The following is a 20,498-nucleotide window of genomic DNA, read 5'->3' on the forward strand; positions in this document are numbered from 1 at the left end:
GCCTGCTCTGTCCCTGTGCAATTCCTTTGTCAGGAGACATCCTGTTCAAGGAATTTCTCACACCCCTCTTTTTTTTTTTTTGCCCCAAAGTCTGCCACTGTGGACACATTGTGCTAGGCTTTGAGTCCTGAATCCTGGCATGGATTTATAGAAGAAATACTTACTATTCAAGGCCTGATCATCAAACACCCTTGGGATGCCTTTTACAAAATCTTTTTAAAATCGGGTTATCTGACATCTTACGTCCCTTAATACCTACAAAATTTTGCTGGTGTAAAACAAACAAGCCCAAATATGCCTATTGTTTCTGGATGCTGTGTTCTTGCTCCTCCCCGCTTGTCTAGCTATTTGCTGTTTATCTGTGTTCCTGGGATGTAATTGGTCATGCTGGGATTCTCTCTACAAGGGATCCATGCCCCCTGTCCTTCTACTCTAAACTACATAGGTGTTTTGTCTTAACAGTTCTGTTTGCCTTTACAGCATCTGTTGATCTGGTCCTCAGTGGGACCACCTGTGTACTCCATGATTTTTAAGTACAAAGTTTCCTCAAAAAATAAATAAATAAATAAATAAAGTTAATATATATGTGTAAGTAATGTGGCCACAGTATGATTGTTTTATGTCTGTGTGTGTATGTGTGCTTGTTTTAAAATCTGTAAAACTTGTAACTCCAGATTACAACAGGTCTGGAAAAATACAAACATGTGGATAGCTGCCATTTTTGGTTGAGGTCTAAGTGAAAACCTCAGCGCATCTTTGGTAAGAGTAACCATGTGTGCTGGCCCTTCCAAGGAGACATTCTGCCTCCAATATACTTTGGATTACTAAAATATTCCTTCTACTTTTCTTGCCTCTACTGACATTGGTAAGCTATAACTGATTGGGTAAATTATATGTCTAAATTTAACTTATATCTAACTTAGATATATCTGACAGGTACCCTGATTCTCAAGTGCCTTTACAGATCTGAGAGTATGGCATTTAACAAAAGAGCTTCTTATGACAGAGAGACATGCCAGCTCCTGCAGCATTCTATGGCTCCTCTAAGAAGACACGTGGTTGCAGAAGACCTTCTGCCTAGAGGCTTGCCTTTGGATATGGGAAAGCCACCCCCACAGCAAAAAGCTGTCTTCCACCTCATCAGCTTCCTGAACATCCCATCAAGGAGATCAATCATCTCATCCTGCCAGGACAGATAGTGAACCCTTCCCCAATGGTTAAATCTTCAGGCCTCCTGAACTCAGCAAATAAAGGCAAGTACTGCTTCTAAGATTGTTATTTGTCAAAGACTATGGAGAGAATTGGGATTGCCTACATAGCTAAAAAAAAAAAAAAAAGAAAAAAAAGAAAAAACCTGTCTCACTTCTGCTCATTTATTTATCCCTCTCAGATCTGGCATTGATGACTTGGGTACTGATAGTTCATTACTTCATTTGTTAAGCTTCCTTCTAAAAAATGTGTGCCTCTTTCACAGGCTTCATAGTCCAGGATTAACAGGTTTCAGATGTATCCTCAGAGGTTCAGAGCTTCCAACTTCTTTCAATTGTCTGGTGTGGCAAGTCCTTCTGTCTATGCGTTGATTTTATTGGTAAATCAATAAAGAAACTGCTTCGAGTTTATAGCAGGGCAGAACAGAGCTAGGTGGGGAAAACTAAATTGAATGCTGGGACAAAGAAAGCAGAGCAAGCGAGATACCATATAGCCACCAGAGGGGAAAGACTCAAGCTGCCAGCTAGAATCTTGACAGTATATCACAAGCCTCGTTGTAAAATGCAAATAATGGAAATGGGTTAATTCTAGATATAGTGCTATCTATCAATACGCTTATGCTATTGACCAAACATTATTGCAAACAATATAGTTTCTGAGTGATTATTTCATGTTCTGGGCAGCTGGGAATAAACAAGCAGCCTCCTACTACAATTGTCTTCTAAAATGTTCATGCCTTTTAACCCAAAGTCATAGCCTTTTGCTATGACACCAAGATGTAAATTTATTACAGATACCTGTAGGTTCCTGAAAAAAAGTTCTGCTGCTGTATCAAAAAAAAAAAAAACCTGATCTGGTAAAAACTGTCTCCAGAGCCTATTTGACTCCACCCATTTTCAAGCATATTACACAGGTCAAGACCAAGTTACAGAGGGCCCTCCAGATAATGCCAACACCTGCACTAGCTCCTGAAACATCAACATTGGTACCCCCCCTCCAGGTTCAAATGGGCATCTTTCTAGCAACAAGAATCTGGTTTTAAAAGGCATATCTGCTCTCATCTCATTCATTCACCCTTGCCTCTCCTGTACAACCAGGGTACTTCTCTGTCCTAATGACCCTTCCCCTTCATAGGGCCGAGAATAACAATCTATTTTTTTTTTCTCCTAGCAATGTGCCTTCTTATTTTTCTCAAGAAATAAATGCCTGAGCTCTCCAGGATGTCAGTAAACTGGATGCCTCTCCAGCCACACCTCTCGCTGAGCATGAACCCACCAACTCTCAACTCTTCACTTCCCCACATTGCTCCATGCCCACAGGAAGCAATCAGACAAGGTACTGGTGCCCATATATCCAGAGTCTGGGATGTTTGATTGGAAGTGTCACCCCAGGCCCTGGCATTCTTATACCCAAAGAGTCTGGAATGTTTTGGTGGAAGTTCCATTCCATATCCCCTCCCCTGCAAGTTGCCTCAGTCCAGACTCCACCTCCAAGAAAGCCCATCAAACAATGACCCCTCTCCAGAGATACTCAAGACCACCCCCACCCCCACAGGGTACTTAAATTGCGCCCCAGAGAACAAACACATGGTTTTCTGGTCTTCCTTCCCTAGCTCCTCTCTGGGGGACTGGAAGGCCACCCAGAAGCATTAAACATGGGTATCCATTAAACATGCACTTTTCTAATTCAGTTTGATTTGTTCTAATTTGGAATATTGTGTCAGTGGAAGGGCTTATCAGGGCACAAAAACTTTTCAAGAAAAACAGCTGAAAATGTCTACATTTTGATTCCCATTTCCTGTGTGTAAGGTAGTTAAGTTTCAACCCTGTGGTCAAACTGTGAATCCTATACTTTGTGTATGACTCTCCCATTTGTGCAAGTTAGTAAATTCTGTGCCCTTTCTCCTATTAATCTGCCTGTTGCCCTTCTCTCAGATCTCTGTGACAAATACTCCACACAAACAACATACGGATGAATGGAATTGCTTTGTCTCATAGTTTTAAAGGATCCAGTCCCCTGCTGAGTGGATGATATAAGGAACAGAACAACAACTCACACCATGGCCCCAGGAAGCAGAGAAGGGTTTCTATGAACTGGCTTCTTCTTTTCCCCTTTTTATTACATCTGGAGCCCAAACCCCAGTAAGAACTAGTCTTTCACCCTTTCCTTAGCCCTCCTTGAGAACACTTCCACACACAAAGGCAGAAGTGTGTCTTACTGATCTTTCATGTACTTTACAATACAATCATATTGACAACTTAGATTAAGCATCAAAACCAATTAATTTAATGTATTAGTTCTTATAGAAACTCCAGACTAACCAATTGTTCTTCCTTATATCAAAAATTTCCATTTTCTAAAGGAATTTAATGAAAAGTAGACATTCAATGCAATTTGCCTATGAAAGCTCTGTGCCTTTCTTGAACCAAATAAAATACACACACAGGGAGCTAGTTATTTGAAACCTGTTGGTTGATGACTGCTAAAACACATATTACTCTCATGAACACATAGCAGCTGTGGTTACTAGCTCATAATATCAAACTAGTCAATATTCCAGCATGAACAAAGAAATGAATTATGAGAAAATGACTTAACTGAGAAGACATTGACAGTTGATGGTGAAAGAGCCAGATATTTTTTAATGATGTGGCTCCTAGTAGATTACTTGCAATTGAGTGTATGTGGCAATGTCAGCAGGGAAATTTCTCGATTAGGTTGAGTGAAGTAGGAAGGCCAACTTTAAATGTGAGCAATACCTTGGGTTGACATCTCAGACTAAAGAAGAAAAAAAAGTACCTGAGTGCAAGTATTCATAGCCTTCTGTTTCCTGACCATGAGCGCTGTGTGACCCTGTAGCTTCACACTTCTGCTACCATAGCTTCTTCTCTATTATGAATTTCACCAAAGTAATTCCTTCCTTACGTTCTTTTAGTCAGAGAAAACCAGAAAAGACAAAGAATCTCTCTCTCTCTCTCTCTCTCTCTCTCTCTCTCTCTCTCTCTCTCTCTCTCTCTCCATTTCTCTTTCCCTCCCCTTGCCTCCTCTCCCTTCCCTTCCCCCTTCTCCCATCTTTTGCCTTATCTCCCTCCTCCCTGGTTTATTATGGTCCTGGAGATTGAACCTAAGGCCTTGTGAATGCTAGCCAATTATTCCACCCATGTGCCACTGTGACTGGGTAAGACAATGCAGACGTTCCTCCATCTTGTATTCTTGCTGAGGCCATTCCAGGTTTAAAGATGTGCTAACTAACTTTCTTAGCTTTTGTTAGAACTGCTTATTTGTGTAGAACCTCCATCAGATAGATGTTTGTCTTAGCTTTCTGTTTGTACAGACACCCCTCCTCCAGCTGGCTAACAGCTCATCTTAGCTTCTGTTAATGCTGCTTGAATACTCTGTGAAACGCCCTACCCTACCCCACCTGGCCTGTTCATTGAGATGCTTCCATGTGATCTCTGCCATTAAAAATCTTGTGTTCTGAAAATTAAGACCACACTAGTCTCCTGACACTTCGGTGTAGTCTCTGCCTGCTAGAATAAAGACTTTTAATTGGCTATACACTGTGTCTGAGTAGACATAGCATTTTATGGGGAGGTTCATTTGAGACATTCCCCACTATGCTGTGTCTTCACATATACAGAATCAACAAACTGCCCATTCTGAAAACTAGATGGAATAAAGTAGAATTGCTTATACGTGTTGGGCTAATTGCTATCATTGTGGAATCACACAGCTTTGGATTAAGAGGGAAATTTTCAAATAATAAAAGTATGAATGTGTTAAAGGAAAAAGAATGTAGATTTCAAACACAGTATTGCTTAGGATTTTTGAGAGAAGAAAATATTAACATGCACTATCATGAATCATGCTTGTACTCTGTAAACATCTTCAGGTCACCATGGTGACTGTTGTAAGGAAAAGCTTTGACTCTCTCTAGCGACCTCCCTACATGTTTGACTTTCACATGTGCTTACATATCTATCAGATTTTTAAGAACAAGTTAAAAGACTACTGTTTTAAATTTCAACATGCTGAGATTTATTTCTCACTTGTTTAAAACAAAATTATTTCCCACCTCTTCAAATAAAGAAAAGGAAAGCTATATTACAGTTCCTTGGGACAAAGCATGCTAGCAAAAGTTGTTGGCTGCAAGCATTGTTGAAACAGTGTGTTTACAGCATCCCTGTCTAATAATACCCACCATAGCAATTGTGACAGGTGTCCGAATTGGCAGAGTTTCCCTCTGTAAGAACAAGTAACTTTTGGCAACAAAAAGCAAACCTTCATATTTTCTCTCTCTCTCTCTCTCTCTCTCTCTCTCTCTCTCTCTCTCTCTCTCTCTCTGTGTGTGTGTGTGTGTGTGTGTGTGTGTAAGCCTCTGTGTGTATGTGTGTAAATTTGTATATGTATGCAATGATTTGTATAACCTAATCTGAGACCTCATTTTATTTTCTCCCTCCCTCCCGCTTTCCCATCCTCCCTTCCTTTCCCCTTTCTAAGTAGATGAGTAAGATAACTTAGATAACTGTAAGATAACGTTCAGAAGGAGATCCTCAAAGCACTCTTAGTAGCTACTGTCATCTGTGAATCAAAGAAGATTCCAATTTCTGAAATAGTGATGAACAACAATATTGAGAAAGACGTACCTTCAAACTGTGTCAAACACACATTTGATAGTTGAATCTTGGTAAGTTTTAGGTGAAAAAATAAAAATTCCTTGACATACCACCACTATACTGAGTAGCTATGAGCTCAATAAACCATTGCAGACTTTACACAGGGTGTCTTGCTGTTGCTCCACTGGAATGAACACCTCTTAGAAAGCCATTCCACTAAAGGAGCTGTAGTTAAGTTCATTGGTGTGAAAGTCACCCTTGCACACTGCTGACCCATCAAGCCTCAAGATAAATCTTTTCTCTTGATACAATGTTTTTTCAAACTGCAGATTTTGCAACCAATGAGAAAGGTATATACAAACATTCAATGATAAATAATTAAATGTCCGGAAAAGCAACAGATGCATTAAGATTCAGATTATTGTAATTACATTGTCTTATACACACACACAGCCAATATCAATTTGACAATTTGAAACTGAAGTTAAAATCTAGATATGTCATATTTCCCCAACATGACAGTATGTTTATTAATGTGGTTCATTAAGTTTCCACATTTTCCTGGTTTGCTGTGTTTCTCTTTCTATCATCTTTTCTAAAGACTCTCCTTGTTTGCTTTGTTGCTTTGCACTGTGGAGGCTGCTGGCAGCCGAGGATTTTTATTGTACTTCATTTTGAAAGATGAATTCTCAGACCATCAGACGTGGAATCGCATCTGGCTTTTGTATTGTGGTCTGTTTTAAAAGCTTGATACGTTTAACTGGCCAGGTATGTTGCTAGAATGAGGCTCTCACAGTCCTTTAGAACAAATAAAATCTTCCACGCTCTGTGACTGCACACTCACTGGTGAGCTGTCTGTTTGAAGCTAGACTCACCTTAGAGGGCGTGGGCATCTGAAATCAGGCTTAGAACACTCAGGAATTTTGGTGGTATTCATAAGTTTCACAGAGACATTTTGGGTTCAGAATTAGTGGATCAACTAAAAAAGTAATGCTTTTTATTTTATTACTTTCATCTGCTCAAGATAAATTATCATTCTAAGTTGCCTCAAAAAACACTGACGTTGCTATTTTTGTTCAGTTTTAAGCCAGTGGGTTCGATTTTTTAAGAGACTTTAAAACTGTGAACTTTTCCTACTTATGCTTTTATTTAAAAATCTCTATCTGTTGCTTTTTGATTAAAAATTGACCCAAGTAAGAATATTTTATTTATTTCCTAAGGATAACTGAAAAATACCATAAAGTGTAGCTGAAGCAGATATGTATCATGCTACAATCCTAATGCAGACATCTCTGCTGAATACTCTCACGGAGCTGTGGGTATCTCAGTAGGAGCTGTTCTAGGTCTGGATTGGGGAGGCACATAATACCACTAGACATTTCCTGGTTACATGTCTGTCTCTATGTCCAAGGATATGATCATATTGAATGAGGAACCAAACCTATCCATATTTCATCCAACTCTATCTTCAAAGACTTTATTTTAAATAAGGTCATAGTCTGGATTTTGAGGACTAAGGGTTCAATATAGGAATTAGGAAAGACATTACAAGAAAATGTGCACTCCAAATGAGTGCCTATTTTACTTTATTCCGACAGACTAGTTTTCATGTTGGTCTCTAGTAGATGGATGTATTGTGTAAGAACCAGGAAGGTTTTCAGTAGCGCCAAGTGATACCCAGAGTAACACAAGAAAGACGTACATTAACTATAGTCTGTTTGCAAAATAGAATTTATCTTTTCAACAGAGAGGCAAAGGATTACACTGTATCCAAGCAACTCTGAAACTCTACATGCAATGGATTAGATTCTTACATACAGCCGCAACCACAAAGCAAGAACAGCTCTCAGTCTGTAAAAAAAGTTTACACTATTTGACATGAAGGTCTAAACTGAAGTATAAAAGATGAGTTCATGAACACCGACTCAGACAAATTAAATTATTAAACAAATGAACAATAAAATAAATAGTTAAATCTGATTTTTCATGCTTCACAAAGATAAGAGTTTAATGTAAAATTCCACCTCCTTATCCAGACAGTGAACATTCTTTAAACTTTAAAGTATTTATGGGCTGAAAGATGGCTCAGTGGTTAAGAGCACTGATTGCTCTTCCAGAGATTACAAGTTTAATTCCCAGCACCCATATGGCAGCTGACCACGATCTGACCACTATCTGTACCCCAGTTTCAAAATCTGATGCCCTCTTCTAGCTTCTGCAGGCACTAAAAGTGCAAGTTGTGCACAAACATTCATACAGGCAAAACAGTTATCACTCATACACATAAAAAATTTAAATTAAACTGTTGTTGGTTTACTCTTTACATTAATATGCAGAACTTAGTAAATAATATGAAGTAGGGAGTTTTGTTTGCATTTTGCTGAGAATAACAGCTGTATTTCAAAATAATCATATACATTTCAGGTATGATTTTATAGGGCCACATTTAAATATGAACCTTGGTTTACTGAAAACCACATGTCCACACACACACACACACACACCAAAAAATTAGCACATTATTGCATCTCTCTATTTAGTAAATGATTAAAAATGGTTTACCAAGTAATCAATATTTGTTTGACTTTATTTTTCTTACAAGCATTTATTCATTGTGCATAAAACCTGAGCTGAAGACTAAAGAGACGGCAAACAAAAGAAGAGAAACAGTGAAAACAGAAAATAGGATAAATAAAATGAGGAGGGTGGAAAGAGAAGACAGCAGAAGGGATTGAAGCAGCTACTTGCGAAGTGATTCTTCATAAAACACTCTTCCCTCCGACATACTATGGACTTTCAAATGTTCTTTTAAAAATACAGCACATTCATTTAATGTAAAGTAAATGATTTACTAAAGGGGAGAAAAATCCAACAGGCTGAGTCATGACAACAAGTCTTAAATCCTATTGGCTTATTTTGATTGCATTTGCAAGTACCTGATGAAAATGTGCAGAGCAGCCCATCTCAGAATCCGAGGCTTCCTGTTGATTGTGTGGCAGAGTTGCCAGGCACATATCACATTTGTTTTACAGCACTGCATGATGAACTCACAGTGTTTTACCTCCGGGACTGAGAGTCCTTAATTTGCTCTTTGAGGAACAGTCTGTTTTCATCAAGAGACACGCTTTCGTTGATCAAGCAATTCTACGGAGAGTGCATTAAAGTAAAAGAATCAGAGGGGGAGTGTGAGCAAGGAAGAAGGTGTCCAGCGTCCATGAAAACACAGCAGCTTTTATTTTCCAGTTAAGCACGTGTATTAATTTTTACATGAAGATTCTTGATATGCCTCAGCATCCAGGACAATAATAATCCCCAGGGCAAAGAAACAGGAAAACAAAAACAATAGGAAAAGATCAATGAACTTGCAGTAAGCACTTCATTTAGAGAGAGGAATATGTGTGTCCTGAGAGATAGAATACATTTCTAAAAATGGCTTTAATACAATAAATATGTCTGTTTCAAATTCTATCAGAATTTGTCCTAAATGTAGTTTATTATGTGGAATAAGAATAATATACAAATGAGAAATGTGAGTTTTCTAATTGGTTTTCAATTTCCTTTTGTGAATATACCCTGATGCACTCATTCAATGCACATTTAATATTAATCTACTGTTATCCAGCATACGTCCCTTCCACTTGGTAGATATCTTGGCTAGAAACAATGATGTTCTTTCTCCCCATGGAACCTACTCCAGCCTAAGATAATTCTGTCAGGGACCTGGGGGTGAAAAAACCTTCTATGTACATGAGGAAAGAGGGGCAAAAGGGGATTTGTAATGTCCTTAACATAAGAAAAAGGCAGGCATTTGGGGCTGGAAGTGGTAATAAAAGCAGACAAGAATAGAAGGTTTTGAAGGAAAAAGAAGACTAAACAAACATATACATCACCAATTGACATGCCATCATGTCTAAGGGGGGAAAAACTAACTGGGTCCTACCCCTAGATGAAGAGCTACATGCAGGATATTGTTTTAAGGTGTGTTACTTTTGTCTATGCTGTGTAACGTTTGTTTAATGATGCAAAGATGTGTTGCCTTCTTTTATGTTGCATTTGTTTAAGTCTGTGAAGCTGTGTTCCTTTCCCGTCTAAAACACCTGATGCTCTAATAAAGAGCTGAATGGCCAATAACAAGGCAGGAGAAAGGATAGGCAGGACTGGCATGCAGAGAGGATAAACAAAGGAAGAGGGAGTAAGAAAGAATGAAGAGAGGAGGACATCAGAAGCCAGTCAGTCACCCAACCACCCAACCACCCAGCCACCCAGCCACCCAGCCACCCAGCCACCCAGCCACCCAACCACCCAGCCACCCAGCCACCTAGCCACCCAGCCACCCAGCCACCTAGCCACCTAGCCACCCAGCCACCCAGCCACCCTGTCAGTCACAGAGTAAAAGTGAAAGTAGGCTATACAGAAGTAAGAAAAGGAAATATCCCAGAGGCCAAAGGTAGTCAGAATAATTTTCAAAAAGTTACATATAAAGGCAGATCAATTAGAATTAGACCTTTTTTTCCAATAGAGAGGGACTGGACAGATGTACTGAAAACTCTAAGAGACTACAGAAATCAGTCCATATTACTATTTTACTATTTAGTAAAACTGTCAATCACCACAGATAGAGAATATAAGATACTCCATGATAAATTAATTTTTAAATAATATCTATCTACAAATCCAGCTCTACAGAAAGTGCTAGAAATAAAAGTCCAATCTCAGGATGTTAAATACACCAATAAAAACTGAGGAAATAAATATGCTCATACTAGCAAAATCAAAAGAAGGGGCACACACACACAACCATGAACAACAAAAACAAATAACAGAAATAAAAATTATTGGTCATTGATATCTCTAGAAATTAATGGCCTCAATTCACCAATCAAAAGACAAAGACTAGCAGAATGGATGCAAAAACAGGATTCATCCTTCTACATCATCAAAGAAATACACCTTGATATCAAAGATAAGCTTTATCCTAGGGTAAAGTGTGAAAAATATATTCCAAGTAAATTGTCCTAAGAAGTAAACTGGTATAGCCATATTAATATCCAACAAAAGACTTCAAACAAAAACTAATCAAAAGAGATGAGGAAGAACAGTATATATTAATCAAAGAAAAATCTTTCAAGATGACATTTCAATCTTAATATTTATGTCCCAAACACAAGAAACACTACTACAGCTTAAATCACACATTGACCCTCACACACTGCTAGTGGGAGTTTTTAATACCCCACTCTCATCAACAGACAAAAATTAAACAGAAATACTCGAGCTAGCAGACATTATAAGCCAATGGACCTAACAAATATCTGCATCTCACCCAATCAAAAATAAATAAAATAAATAAGCATTCTTCTCCATACCTCAAGGAACTTTCTCCAAAATTGAACACATATCCAGACACAAAGGCCACAGAGACATGAAAAGTTAAATAAATCTCTGAATCCTTTCAGATCACAATGGATTAATGCGGCACACCAACAGCTACAGAAAGTGTACAAACATATTGACACTGAACAGCTCCCTACTGAATAAAAAAATTGGTCAAGAGAGATATAAGAAAGAAATTACGGACTCTCTAGAAGTCCATGAAAATGAATGCATGGCGTGCCCATGGGCCACAGTGAATGTGGTACTAACAGCAAAGGTCATAGCACTGAGTATTTACATTAAAAAATCAGAGATCACAACCAGCAACTTAACACCAGTGATCTAAAACAAATGAAATAATCACACCACGCAGAAATTGCATTAATTAAATCACTGCTCAGCCCATTAGCTCTAGCTTCTAAATGGCTAACTCTTACATATTAATTTAACCCAAACCCCCAGCAAGACACTATGTGGAAAGAGAATCTAAATGGAATGTCTACATCAAATTCCTCCATTCAGAGTTTAGGAAACCTAGTGTAGTGTGTAAGAGCCAGAGGGGATGAAGGACACCAGGAGAACAAAGTCCTTCCTCTAAACCAACCAAGCAAGAAGCATATGATGTCACAGAGACTGAAGCAGCAAACACATGGTCTGCATGAGAATTTACTAGGTCCTCTGTATATATACTACAGCTTTTAGATTGGTGTTTTTATGGAACTCCTGATTATGAGAAAGAGTGAGTCTCTGACTCTTTTGCCTGCTCCTGGGACTCTTCCTTCTGTTCAGCTTTCATGTCCAACTTCAATATGATAAATTTTGCTTCATCATAATGTATTTTATTTTGTCATGTTTGTTTGTTATCTCTTAGAAGTCTATTCTTCTCTAATGAGAATCAGAAAGGGAGTGGATCTGGATGGGGACAGGTGGGGAGTTAGAGAGTAACTGGAAGGTGGGAAAAGAGGGTAAGGAAATTATAATCAGGATATATTGTATGAGAAAAGAAAATATTTTTGATAAAAGAAAAATAACAAAGAAACATTTTTTTTTAAAAAAAAAGTGAACAGTTGGGCTGGGGAGATAGCTTCTAGAACCCATGTAAAGAGCTGAGTGTCATGACACACTCTTGTAATCCTAGAGCCTGGGAAATGGAGACAGGCAGAACTCGGAGGTTCACTGACCAGATACCACAGCATACTTGGCACATTCTGGGTGAGTGAAAAACTTCATCCAAATAGAAAATGGTGACTGTGACTGAAGAATAATGAGAAATTATCATCTGGCTTTCACATGCACATGTATACACATGTATGCACACACACAGTTACATATGCACAGAAACTGACACACTTATATACATACACACAGAGTCAAATACACACATAGACAAATACAAACATACAAGTGTACACATAAACTTCATAAGCACAGTCATACAAGCCCATGTGCACATAGATATTTATATACACAGAGACACACGTGGACATATACAAACAGATGCATACACACTGAGACAGAAATGCTCACACCACAACTGAAAACAGAGGTGCAGAATATGGGGTAGACAAGTAAAGAAAAGCAGTTCCAGCTATAAGAAATTGTCTCAAACAGAAGAGCGATCAAACCTATATCATTAGTGCTCTACTAGTATGTTCTGGATGTACATATACAAGACACTTAAGGCCTGATTCAATAATCTTTATCAATTTATGGTTATAAGTAATATGATTATGCTAAAATAAGTTTTGTTGGCATAGATGCTCATTTTATATTCAATCATCTTTGCTCTTTTCAATGAATTATTTATTATCATAGAAGTCTATTTTAATACTTATAATGAAATCTATACAATTTGGATGTGAAAAGTGGGGAGAGAGAGAAGAGAGAGAGAGAGAGAGAGAGAGAGAGAGAGAGAGAGAGAAGAGAGAGAAGAGAAGAGGAGAGCGAGAGAGCGAGAGAGCGAGAGAGCGAGAGAGAGAGAGAGAGAGAGAGAGAGAGAGAGAGGCTTAGAGCAACAGTATCAAACAACACAAATACATTTCATGACAATCTGAATGCTTTTCTTGACTGTAGAAATTGCAACATTTCAATCAAAAGTCTTCTGTTTAATCTGAGCAGAAACAACAGAGGGGGAATTGGGAATTTCCTCTGGAGACACAAATGACTTTCTAGACCATTGAGGACCAAAAATAATCTGGAGATAATTTTGGCCATGATTTCCATAGAAGCCTATTCTGCCACCATAAGTAAAAGTTATAGTGATATATGGTAATGTGTCGCTTTTACTGTGAAAGAGGATCACGTGAGCTTTCTCCTGCCTATAGAATTTCAAACAAACAATAACAGAGGAGAGTTCTGTCTTCTTTTACAGTCTCACACAGTTATGGACTTTACCTATGAACAGGTACTTACAAGCATGCACATAGCTTTTAAAGAAAATAGTTAGAAATACACCAATTGTCTTTGTTACCAGAACCCTTATAGTTTACTAACATTTTAAGGTATCTTTTTACAAAACTAAAGCACATCTGCATTCTATTTACTAAGTATTGTGTCAAAACTTAGAAACCAGCATCTGTGTTCTCCAAGGGTAGTCACAATTGAAAATAGCAGTAGCCTCAAGGTCAATGAAACATGATAGGCTTGTTTCTTAAACAATACTTTCAATGTGGTACTTTGGGTCAGACAACTCACACTACTCTGACTTCCTGCTAGAGAATTTTAGATTTGGAGATTCATTTTTGAAAAACTAATCCTAGATTGAAGTATACAGACTATGACCTGATATCTGTGTTTCTCTTAGAAGTTATATGGTGAAAACCTAACTCTCAAAATAGGGATGCTTAGGAGCTGGGTTTTGGATGTGATTGGGTTGTTACAGCAGATCTCCCAGGGATGGAACTGATGTTCTATTGAAGTGACTAAGGAGTGATTCTTTATCCCTCCGTCCATGGGAGGTTAATATGAAAAGCATTCCATCTATCAACCAGGGAGTGATTTCTTATCAGTCACCATATTGTTAGTGCCTTCATCTTGGATTTCTCCATGCCTGAAATAGGAAGAAAAACTTCTATCACTTAAAAGCTTTCCAGCTAATGGATTTTGTGCTATAGCTGTCTGAACAGATTAAGATAATACATCAGTACCCAGTTCCCTTGCCCGTTAGACTAAATAAGTCTGCAACATTCTTCTTGTCTGTCTTCCAGGGTTCCCTAATGGAATTAGGAAATTCAGTCACAGTGTGTTCTTGTTTGGTAACAAGCTCTCTGATCAGAAGATGATCTTGCCATTTAGTTTCCCATGTTCTATTTCTAGTGATACCTGGAATCATCCAATCACACCAGTAGTGAATGTATGCCTCCTCCTGAGTCTTCCTTAATAGGAAATCAAACTAAGACAATGAATTGATGAGTTTCCATTAATGCACTGTATTAAAACCAGCCATATTACTTTTTCTAGCTCCTCTCCCCTGGCTTTTATCATCAAAGGTATAATTATGAGTGGTATTTGTATGGTAGGTACTAAGCAGTCTCCCGTTATGTTAGGCTTTCTTATACATCCCACACTCACTTGCTAGAGATGTTGCCACCTACAGTGGGCAGAGCCTTCCCACATCCATTTTCAGCTGAGAAAATTCCTCACAAACATGGTCAAACGTTAATCCAAAAGAAGCAATTCTTCAGCTGAGGTTACTTCTTCCCAGATTACTTGGAATTGTATCAGATTGACATTAAAGACTAACCAGGACAACCATGGTCATAGCTAAAGAAAACCATTTAAAGATATGAAATACTGGAAACTAGAAAGAGAAGAAAAAAGACCACTACCCTATTATAATGAAAGGAACGTCTTATTTCCATTGATCAGTTATCCCAAACTGACGGCCAGCTACAGCCCGAGTTAGTACTCCTGTAAAAAGGAGGACATTTGACACTCAACTAGCAATTGCATCCAGTTAGGTATTGAGGTGGATGTATTAAGATGATCGTGTTGCCATGAAAATGCTTTGTAAATTGTGAAACAGATAACATGAAACTAATCTTTCTTGTCCCATATAATTTGCTTTAGACAACAAGAAAATGAATGTATCTTCCTTTATACACACACACACACACACAGACAGACAAACAGACACACACATACACACACATACACCAGTAAATATACCGCCACAAAACCAGGCAGGAACGTTTTAAGTCCCTATGCAATGGCAGTCATAATAACTAATATCCAAGTGCAGCCACAGCTCAATACAATACAAACCTGTGACACACAAGATGAGGATCACAGCACAAGGAATTCTGTCTTTGCATTATTGCTAACAAATGGATAGAATTATATTAGAAAAGTATGTGCATTTAAAGTTTTTCTATTATATGTATGTATTTGAAAGCAGAAACAAACTCATTTTTGTCTATTTGTTAGACTCAATGTAATCAAACTCACAGATACAATACACTCTGCAGTATTTTCTGTTAGTATTTCAAAAAGGGAAGGCATTTGAAGTTTTCTGTGGAAGTATAATTCAGGGGACTTAATTGTGTGTTTTGAGGTCGGGGAAATGCATAACGGATGTAACAAAGTTCTCGAATTTGTACTAAATAAAAGGAAGTAGTTTGAATTAATGGTGAAGTCGAAGTCAATACCATCTTTTTTCCCCTCTAGAGTGTGTTCAGGACCTCACACTAGGCTAATAAAACGTTGCCTGGAAGCCCTCATTAGAGAAACTGCTTTACTAAATAAGAATGTAAATAAGAAGGAGTCACAATTGGCAGTGTATTGATTGTTTTAAGGGATTATTTCAAAGTAACATTTACATAAACTAATTAAGGACAAACCTAACGAACTTGCTTCCACTGATAACACCAAGCCATGGGCTCCTATCACAGAACAATACTGCAAAAGTTTGTGGATGTTCCACAGCAAGTCTACCACAAACACTTCACAACAATAAGGATTCTGCTCCATAGTTCTGATACATATCCATTCTAGGTTATGTCCAAATTACAGAAATATACATATGTGTGTATGAAATATTTGTTAATACTTATCAAAGAAGAAATAAATATACATTATTTGTTCCTATTATTTAGATCCTGTAAGACTGTCGAATAGGAAATAGTCCAATGTGATTTGTTTTTTATTTCCAAGGCTATTTTTACAGGAATGTTTATTTAAAAAAATATTTTAAATGTTGTAAATCAAAACCACTCAAAAAATAAACAGAACTTTGAACACAAATGCTCTCCTCAAGGAGAAAAAAATCCAAAAAAAAAAAAGGAAACAAAACCAATACTAGGGCTAATAACTATTAAAGAATAATATTAAATATATTTTGTCTGGGGATATAAAACTAATACCAAATATAAAACTTTGAGCCTGTCATGATGTAGTTATTCAAATGTGTGTGGTTTCATTCAAGAGAGATTAGATAGAGATGAGGTAAGAATTAAGACAATATCTTTTAAAACATGATTCTACGACTCAAACTAGGTAGTTGGGCAGCCGGCAACAGCAGGAAATGAGGTCTGTCTGATGTTTGCCCTTTCTGTAATGTTCTTGTTAAAGGACAAGGTAATTTCAATGCACACATCATGTAGTGAAGGACTTCCCTTGGCAAGAACCTGCCAGTGGACTGATACGAATCACATGCCGCTATCCGTCTAAAAGACACTTTCAACTTATCTGCTTTAGACTCCGGATGCTTCTAATCATCCACTTTTAAGCTTGAAAAATTTATGCATTCCTAAAAATGAATATTTTCTACAACCACTGAAGTTTCCACCATTTTGATTCCTTTTCTACTTTAATTTGGGTTTCAGAGGAACCTACACAGCATCCAGGCCAATACAGAGGGAGGAGGAAACATGATTCTCTGGATAGCATTGACATGGGACAGGAAACTTCAACTAAAACAGGCTGTGCTGATATTTTGTCTAGAACTTGGTCTAGTGGCTCTTTCTCTGATACAGAGACAGAACAATATTGACAAGCACATGATCATTCATTCTTGTACCATTTATCCTTAGTGATTAAATACTGAAGATGTAGATCAGTTGGTGATGTGACTGCCTAGCATATATGGCCCTGCATTTGATGTCCTTATGGTAAAAATATCAAGCCTGGTGATCCATGTCTGTAATCACAGCATGTGAGAGGTGAAGAGGGACTAGTATTATGATTTCAAGGTCATCCTCTATTTGCGTTTCAGGCTAGCCTAGAAAATGTGAGATCTTGTGCTATAAAAGGGAAAAAGAAGAGGGGAAAAATGAAGAAAATAATAAACTGGACACAGTCTACAGAGAATGCATTTTGAGGCTTTAAATGTATTTTTTTTTCTGGCTGCCTTTCCAGAATGACAAAGGAGACAGTCGGGTTGTATTACTATCAAGTCCAGTGAAATTGTCAGTGACATGGACACTTGAGTTGTTGAGAAATGGAAGGAGTCTACCCATATTTTTTTAAACCAACATTTAGCAAAGCTTTCTGAATATATTACATATGGCATGTATCAACTTCTGACATTTGGCCAATAATGACGGATATAAATTCAACTTGGAAAATCAGATATGAAGGGCATACTAACCCATTAACAATTTTTTTATTTAACATTAGTGGCAATACACAAGTAATAGAGTGTGACACAGTCGGTGAAGAGATTGCCACCATTGCCACCAGCAGGGATTTAATGTGGGAGTTCGATGCAGAGAAGTAGGGTTTTCTGTGCTTGCTGGAATTATGGAGGGGAGTATTGTCACAAGTCTTCCAGGGCTCTCCCTTTCTCTCTCTCTCTCTCTCTATATATATATATAGATAGATATATAGATAGATAGATAGATAGATAGATAGATAGATAGATAGATAGATAGATAGATAGATCAGAGTCACAGAAAGCAAAGACCATAGCAGCAGGGAAAAGTAAAGCATTCCTGCTAAAGTGAATGATTTTCATTGGAAAAGCAAGTCACCAATGGCTAGATAACATTGTTAGTCATGGGCTAGAACTGTTTTGCTCAGACAGGGTAGTATACAAATAGCACACAAATTGCAATTTCTTTATTCAAGACAAAAACCATCCTACTTTAAATATCCTCAAACAAAATAAAAATAGAACAAGAATCTACAGCAATGTACATGAGACTTGAAACTCAAAAACCCCCAAAGGCAGTATGTTATAAGTTTGAGTGCCACTTGTGGAAGGAAATGGAATCTTTAATAGGTGGGGCCTACTGGCGAAAGTGTCCTTGAAGATGTTAGAACCCTAATCTTGAGTGATAGCTCTCATGTACTCTTTTGTTTCCCCACCCCTGCTCTCTTTCCCTCTTCCTCCCCTCCTTTTCCTCCCTTCCTCTTCCTCCCCCACTCTGTCTCTCCTTCCCTCTTCCTCTGCCCATGCAATCTTTCTTTCTTCCCTTGCCATCCTCTTCTATAATATTCCCACCATCAGGGTATTCTGTTCTTCATTGGCCCAAAGCAACAAAACCAAGTGCAACTTCTCACACCATGAGGCAAGAAATGAATGTTTCTTCCTTTAAGTTGTTGAGACTATACTGAGTTTGGAAATGAATCTGGAGGAAGTAGCATCTCTCTGATAGTACTCTTCTTTCATGAATGCAGAGGATTGTGCTGTTTAATGAGACTCCTCACAGCTGAAATATCTCTTGCTCAAGTTTGCAAACTTAAAATAGCTTAGTTCATAATAATGCAGATCCGGAAGCAACCTTTTCTTCCTCTCCTATTTGGAAAACATTTGAGTATATACTCTCCTGAATTCTTACTGGCTTTATCATAAGAATGCAAATCTTACCAGCACACACAGACACAGTCTACAAACAAAAATAAATCAATAAAATGTGCTGAAGATGATCATCATGATTTATGAATATTAGCTTACCACTAAAGAAGAGATGCAAAGCCATGACTGACCTGCAGGACTCAGGAAAGGAGTGCATCTGACTGGTGTGTCTTAGGCTTGAAATAAATGGATTGAGATAATATCCATTGTTAGAATATGATGCTCCTAAAGAAACTTGCTAGGACAAGGCAAAGCTTTACATCTGTCCTGTCCCATGTTATAGATACGCATATTGCTATGGGGCACTTGAAATGTGGCTAATGCAACCAAGAAAAGGACTATAAATTTTATTTATTTCTAATTAATTAAATTTTAAAGTTAAGTGGCCACATGAGGTTACTGATGAGAGAGAAATCTCTAGAGCTTTAGAAGAGAAAAACAGGATGCAAACTGACTTTAAGGTGCATGAATCTGGCAGTGTTATATAAGGACTTCTGGAAAGAAATGAGATGGTCTCTTGAGGAATTAATCTGGAGAAGGTGACATCTTTGAAATGATACCCTACCAATCACAAACATGATGGATAGCTCTGTTTAGTAAAACTTTAAATTTTTAAATGTCTCTTAACAAGGCCATCTAAACAAGTAACAACATGGTTCATAACAATGAAAACATGAAAGCATCCAAGAAGAAGAAAAATCCAAAACAGAAGAAAATATAAAGGAGGAGATTGGAGGGGGTATAAGAGTGGTTAAGTCAAGAACTCAAGGAGAATATTTAGGATAGGGGTAGGGAAAATATGAGCCAGATAATTTGATTTCTAATGAGAAACATCACTATGAGGGTATCATATCATTTAAGAACTTTTTTGACGTGTCTGTATTATAATCAATTTGTGAGTAAACATAAGCTTTCTTGAGTGTTGGAAGAGGGAGGCTGCTTGGTTGTTCCTGGCTGGTCAGCTAGCTTAGACCTGAAAAAATCACACAGAAACTTTATTAATTAAATCATTGCTTGGCCAATTAGCTCTACCTTCTTATTGCCTAACTCTTATATATTAGTTTAACCCATTTCTATTGATCTGGATATCAACACAAGGTTGTGGCCTACCAGCAAAGTTTCAGCACATCTATCTCCGGCAGCTGCTTCATGGCGTCCCTCTGACTCTGTGTTCTTCCTTCCAGCATTCCATTTAGTTTTCCCTACCTAACTCTGTTCCCCTACAGCTCTGCTATAGGCCCAAAGCAGTTCCTTTATTAACCAATGAAAACAACACATAGGTAGAAGGACCTCCCACACCACTTGAGTATATGCTACATAAGGTATATAGTTAAATTGCCTCAAGGATATGTCGTTAAGGTACACACAAATTGAGGACAATTTGTTTTGTCAACATATTAAAACTTCACCCTATTTTCTTTACTTTTTCATATTTTGTCTTGGAGTTTCCTAGTGCCTTCCACATTATAATGATTTTAATTTCCATTGATTAGATTAATGAATGC

This window comes from Microtus pennsylvanicus, chromosome 5 (genome assembly GCF_037038515.1).
Source record: "Microtus pennsylvanicus isolate mMicPen1 chromosome 5, mMicPen1.hap1, whole genome shotgun sequence".
NCBI classification, from domain to species: domain Eukaryota; kingdom Metazoa; phylum Chordata; class Mammalia; order Rodentia; family Cricetidae; genus Microtus; species Microtus pennsylvanicus.